Source organism: Bison bison, unplaced genomic scaffold (assembly GCF_000754665.1).
Source record: "Bison bison bison isolate TAMUID 2011002044 unplaced genomic scaffold, Bison_UMD1.0 scf7180017864302, whole genome shotgun sequence".
NCBI classification, from domain to species: domain Eukaryota; kingdom Metazoa; phylum Chordata; class Mammalia; order Artiodactyla; family Bovidae; genus Bison; species Bison bison.
Genome location: NW_011494874.1, coordinates 6822247 through 6828851, shown reverse-complemented (window position 1 = coordinate 6828851; position 6605 = coordinate 6822247).

Sequence of the window (6605 nt, the reverse complement as noted above, 5' to 3'; positions counted from 1 at the left end):
TACAGTCCAAAGACTACACACACACACACACACACACACACATCCACACACACACACACTGGAATTGAGTCCAAGATCCCTTTTTATAAATAAGCGAACACATGCTGAGTCCACTTACTAGAAGGCAGGCTCTACCCTAAGTTCTTCACACAGTTAACACTATGAGGCATACATGACTCAGAAACACCAGCCACAGCTATTTGTTTTGTTCAGCACTGGGGAAGAGATGCTCAGGGAAGGCCTCTCTGGGGGCGGTCCAGCCCCTGGGAGGGCTAGTAGCTGGAGAAAACACTTAATTGACAAAGGGGCTGTGCAAAGGCCCTGAGGCAGGAGCATGCTGAAAAATCAGACACGAGAAGTCACTTGCCTTGGAAGACTGAATAATGACCCCAAAGATATCACAGCCTGAGCTCTGGGACTTGGAGATTTTTGTCACTTAATATGGTAAAAGAGGCATAAAAGATGTGATTAAGTTAAGGCTCTCTAGATATGGGGAGATGACCTCAGCTTCTCACTTGGGCCCTACATGGAATCATAAGACAGAGTGAGACTTTTTAATTAATTAGTTGTTGGCCGCCCTGGGTCTTTGTTGCTGCACACAGGCTTTCTCTAGCTACAGCGAGCAGGGGCAGCTCTCTGGTTGCTGTGTGCGGGCTTCTCATTGAGGGGCTTCCCTGGTTGTGGAGCATGGTCTCTAGGTGCGAGGGACTGGGTAGCCATGGCCCATGAGCTTTGCTGCCCCTTGGCATGTGGCCTCTTCCCAGACCAGGGATTGAACCCATGTCCTCTGCATCGGCAGGCAGATTCGTAATGACTGGACCAGCAGGGAAGTCCAAGAGTGAGATTTTTCAAATTGAAGTATATTTGATGTATAATATATAAACTGCAGGTGTACAATATAGTGATTCACAGTTTTAAGAGGTTATACTTTTTTTTTCTTTCCGATTGGCACATAAACATCTATGTCTACAGGCCATCTCCTCAATTTTCAAGTCACCGTCCTGTAACAGACTGCCGTTCTCTTCAGTGTCAAAGTGATTTTTCGGAAATCATTTCGGAAAATGACCCCCGAGTTTAAATTCTCCGCCTTGCTTTTGCCTCTTCTCTGCTGCTCAGAGCTCCGGGAGTCAACCTGAGTGACCTGTGCTGTGAATTTTATCAAGGGTTTCCCTTCCCTCTGGGCTTCCCTGGTAGCTCAGATGGTAAAGTGTCTGTCTACAATGCAGGAGACCGGGGTTTGATCCCTGGGTTGGGAAGATCTCCTGGAGAAGAAAATGGCAACCCACTCCAGTATTCATGCCTGGAAAATCTCATGGACCGAGGAGCCTGGTGGGCTACAGTCCATGGGGTCGCAGAATCGGACACGACTGAGCGACTTCACTTTCCCTTCCTTCTGGTCTTGGTTGGGTCTGGCCAGTGGGAGCTCTGGAGGACACAATAGGGGTGAGGGCACCGTTTCTCTGTCTCCCTCCTGTGTGTGGCCGGCGTGCCCTGCCCTCCGAAGGTCACAGCTTACAGGTGGCCTCACTCATGTCCTCCCGGCATCGAGTTTGAGAACCGCACCCTCCACCGGCCTTCAGGAGTTGGCTCCATTCTGAGCCCGAGTCCTGCCATGTACTGCTTGGTCTTTCTGCCTGCACTTTTCTAAGGCGTCTCTTAATCAAATGCTTTACAAATTAATCACTTAAGGGTCCACCTGCTTCCTGCCATGATCAGGATGATACCAAGCCCTGCCAGTGGCTCAGTGTTAGCTCCTTTCCAGAGCCCCCAAAGGTCGTGGAGGTTTAACCCCTGCCTGTTCCTCTAGCTTCATTCCTGGTCATCCTGCCCCCATCACTGTATTCATTCATACACTCTGCAAACGTTTCATGAACCCCAACTGTGTGCCTGGCGCTGTTCTAGGGTCGAGGATCTGACAGCGATGGAGCCAGGCACCGTCTCTGCATCCTGGGGTCCCAAGTCCCCACCCCTGATGACTCACATCTGTTTCCAGGTGCCTCACTGTCTGGCCTCCCCTCCCTGCTCTGCCGTCCCACCTTTGGCTGGAAGCACTCGTCCTGTCCACTGACGACCATCTTCCTCCTGGTGTGCTCTCCTTCTTTCTGAAGCCACTCAGCTCTCCAGAGGAAGGATCCTTTTGTCTCCCTGGAGCCCCACGAGCCCTGTGCTGAGTCTTTAGGTCCCTTGCTCTCTCTTGAGTGCTTATTGGCTTACGGGTCTCTTTAATCCCAAATTATGACCTCCTGATGGACAAGAGCACATCTGGGGCTTCTCCGAGACCCTGTGCCTACAGGGCCCAGCATCTAGCAAACACTTTGTGGAGATGCGTGGACTCAGTGGACAAAATGTTAATACTCAGAATGGATCGGGGGTGTCTGCTCACCTTCACTGTGGCAGCCTGACAAGGGCAGGGCAAGGCTTCCATCCTCGTTTTCAGCGGGGAACACAGCAGGCAAGGGCCGGGGAATGACTCTCCTGGTTCATCTGCTTGGAAAGAGGCAGATCAGAGGCACAGATTCAGACGCCTGAGAACAAAGGCTGAGCGCCTGTCTCCATCCTTCCTGGCAGAGTTCTCCCTTCTTGGAGGCAATATACACACTGAGACAGGCTTGTAATTGTTGTTGTTCAGTCGTTAAGTCGTGTCCGAGTCTTTGTGACCCCCATGGACTGCAGCACGCCGGTCTCCCCTGTCCTTCAGTATCTCCCGGAGCTTGCTCAAACTCATATCCATTGAGTTGGTGAGGCTCTCTAACGATCTCATCCTCAGTCATCCCCTTCTCCTCCTGCCTTCAGTCTTTCCCAGCATCAGGATCTTTTCTAATGAGTCAGCTCTTGGCATCAGGTGGCCAAAGGATTGGAGCTTCAGCTTTAACATCAATCCTTCCAATGAATATTCAGGGTTGATTTCCTTTAGGATTGACTGGTGTGATCTCCTTGCAGTCCAAGGGACTCTCAAGAGTCTTCTCCAGCACCACAGTTCAAAAGCATCCATTCTTACAGGAGTCGAAATAAATGTATTTTTTTTTTTATGATCCCAAGAGCAATACTGAGAAATCTGACTTAAGCGTATAGGAGTGGATGGGGCATTAGCTTCCGAGGGCTGCTGTCACAAAGCGCTATAAACTCAGCGGCTCAGACCACAGAACGTACACTGTCTCACAGGTCTGAGAGCAAGCCCCTCTGCAGGCTCTCGGGGAGCATGTGTTCCCCCCGCCTCCTCCCGCTTCAAATTTCTGGTAGTTTGTAGCTTGTGTCAGTTTTCCTCGGATCTTCACGCAGAGTTCTCCTTGTGGCCCCTGTCTGTATCCACATTTCTCCCTTTTGTAGGGAAACCGGCCACATCGGATGAGGGTCCACCCTACTCCGGGTTGGCTCATCCAAATCTAACTAATTACACCTACAACCAGCCTATTTCCAAATGCCACTTCGGGAGTCCGGTGGGGCTAGGACTTCAACACATGAATTTATGGGGGGCACAATTTTACTCATAACGTTGAGTAAGAAGCAGAGTAGAAGAAGCTTCCTTTGCCCCCTCATGACCTTTGTCCCCTTTCCAGCCAACCCCTCTAGGAAACAGTTGCTAGGAATGCCAGATTTTTCTGTGGTTCTCCAAACCTTGATGATATCCCACACATACTCATATATTATGAGAAAAAAAATTAAGAAAAAAGACACATCTAAAAAAGAGGAAGACGGACTTCCCTGCCTTTTGATATAGGGGGATGTGGGTTTGATCCCTGGTTGCGGAGCTAAGATTCCACATACTTCTTTGACCAAAAAGCCAAAACATAGAACAGAAGCAAGGTGGTAACAAATTCAATAAAGACCTCAAAAATGGTCCACATTGAAAATCTTCAAAAACAAATTTAAAGTGGGAGGAAAAAAAAAAGAGAAACCCTTTAAAAATTAAAGCCTCCTTGTCCATGTTTTAATTTTTATTTTGTTTCTTTGTTGATTTGCTTTTCTTTCGTGGCCAGGGAGACAAGGGTGAGCTCTGCACGGGAGAGATTCAGAAACAAGTGTCTGGACTGTGAGACCTACTCTTCGGAGAGTTCAAGACTCACTGGCCCTTTCCACACTGATGCTCATTAAAATCTGCTAATTTTCATCCATGCAGAAAAGGGAGGCCTGCCAGCCTCATGTCTCCTATTTTACAAAACCTTGAGCTCTACAGTATGGCCGGCCCTGGGTTCGGCTGCCCAGAGATGGTCTTTGGGAGGGAGTGGAAGGCCTGATCCGGTCCTGCCGTGGACATGGGAGGCAGCTGGCCCCGGACCGAATAGCAGAGTGAAAAGGAACGCCTGTCCCTGGTATATCTCCTAGACGTTACTTTCGAGAGGCAAACAACGGGAGCAGAGCGAAGCCGTACATATGTTAAATTCACATCAGTAATAAAGATTAAGTAGAAGTTAATAGCATCCCAGTCATGCTTGTGGAGGTAATCTCCTTTCTGAAAATTCAAAATTAGATTTGGAGGATCGAAGCAAACAGGGGGTGAGACTTTGGCGTAATATTTTAATCAAATTGTCATGAGTGAGTGGATACAATTAAGAATTCTGTCAGTCACAGTGCCGAGGCCCTTTTGTTAGTCGGCGGTGGGAGGGGCCGGCAGGGCCAATGTGGGGAGAGATTAAACCTGACCTTTCCCAGGCTCTTCACTTCTGACCCTCTGAATGGGCTTTGCCTGTCAGATAGACGGCTGGTTTTTTAAAAAAAGGTATGTGTGTACATCTGGGTACACAGGTGCCCGTGTGTGTGTGTGCGTGCATTTGTACTTGTGTGTGCAAATGTGTGCACATCTGTATGTGAGCATGAGGGGGTGTGGGTGTGTATAGGTGGGGTGTGCACGGGTGCACACAAACGTGTGATACACCTATAGGTAAGCCTTTCAATCTTTTTCCTCTGCCCCCCTTTTTTTTGCAGCCACTACAAAGTGGTTTAGTGATAAAGAACTGAGCCACTCCTCCTGACAAGGAGGACATGTGGGTTCGATCCCCAGGTGGGGAAGATCCCCTGGAGAAGGGAATGACAACCCGCTGCAGTATTCTTGCCTGAGAAATTCCATGGGCAGAGGGACCTGATGGGCTACTGTCCATGGGGTCGCAGAGTCAGACACAACTTAGGGACTAAACAACGACATGCGTCTTGCAAGTGAATATCCGTGAGTGCAGGGTGTGTCCACATGGGTACCTGGGAACTGCTCAACGCCCGTGTACACACACATAATTACATGGTCCGAGAGCGCCTGCGAAGGATAATGTGATGGACGTGAGTGAGTGAGTGAAGGACGGCTTGCGTTGCTGTCTTTGCCTTTAATGCCGTTCTGCACAGTGAGTTTAACTCCTGAGTCAAGTTGCACTCTCCACCTTCTCTTCTCTCAGAGGTTTGCTGTTCAAGACCTGCTTTGTGGAGCCCCATGAATAATGCCAGAGAAACAGGGAGAAATTTCCTCTTCTTCTCTTTCTGCTTCCCTCCCATCACCTCCCCCTCCCCCTCACAACACTGATTTATTTTTAATTTTGATTCGTGGGTGGCAGTAGGGTGGTGGAGAAAGGCTCTGGCAAAAATATCTTTCTTTTTCCTTTGGCAATAGCAGTCTGCCAGGTAGGTGTATCTTATTTATCAGTGATTATAAATCAATAAGGAGAAGCTGAAAAACCAGCCAGCCAGGCTTCCCAAGCCTGGAGAGTTACAGATGTCAACATGTATGAGTGCAATGTGTCAGGCAGAATTTATTATTTGAAGCAGATTCAGGTAGATTTGAGTTAAAAAAATTTTATAAAAAGATTTCCTCCAAGGTTGCCGCTGCTGCTCAATCTGTCTTCAAACCCTGGGTTTGGGAAATAGACAACTGCCTTTGACCCAGGATGACCATGCGTAATCAGCGTCCCAGTGGTTTATTTCACCCTTTGTTGTAGAAGAGACTCAAGTCTGCGTAACTTACGTACCTTACACACTACTCCCTCCACTGGGGCGAGTTTTCAGAGGCCGAAGGACCTAATTATTTTTAACACCGCCTTTTACTGTATTTGCCTGGGGAATTATTTCAAATAAACTGACAGACCTTTTGTGCCTGTGACATCACAGCGATGGGCCTTTTTTTACACCGAAAACAAGCCTTCTGTTAATCCAGCGCTAATGCACCCCGCACGCAAAAATTGCATTAGCAACGTGTAACCCGAGTGTTCAACACACTCGGAAATAAACACTATTGCACTACAGGGGTTGAGAGGGAATATGCATCAAAATGCCTGGCATTTAATTTTTTCCCCCCTTCTTCGGGAATTTAGCCAGTGAAATATAGCTGCCAGTGTCCCAGGCCTGCGCGCTCCAGCAATACGCTCTCGATCAATCAGATTTGCATAACTAAACTGTCTGCGCGCCCGCTCCGCTGCCCAGGTGCGAGGCCATTTGCATATAGAACAGTGAGGAGGTCCCAGGAGTCACTTCAGACCGAGCGACTGCTGAGCCCGCAGTCCACACAGCCCAGGAAATGAAATTGGAATGACAAAAAAAAATGTGAGTGCTCTCTGGGAAGGGTGAAATATGCAGGCTCCTTGCAAAGGTTATGTAGAGATTACAAGGCAAGCCTTCCGGACGCAGGA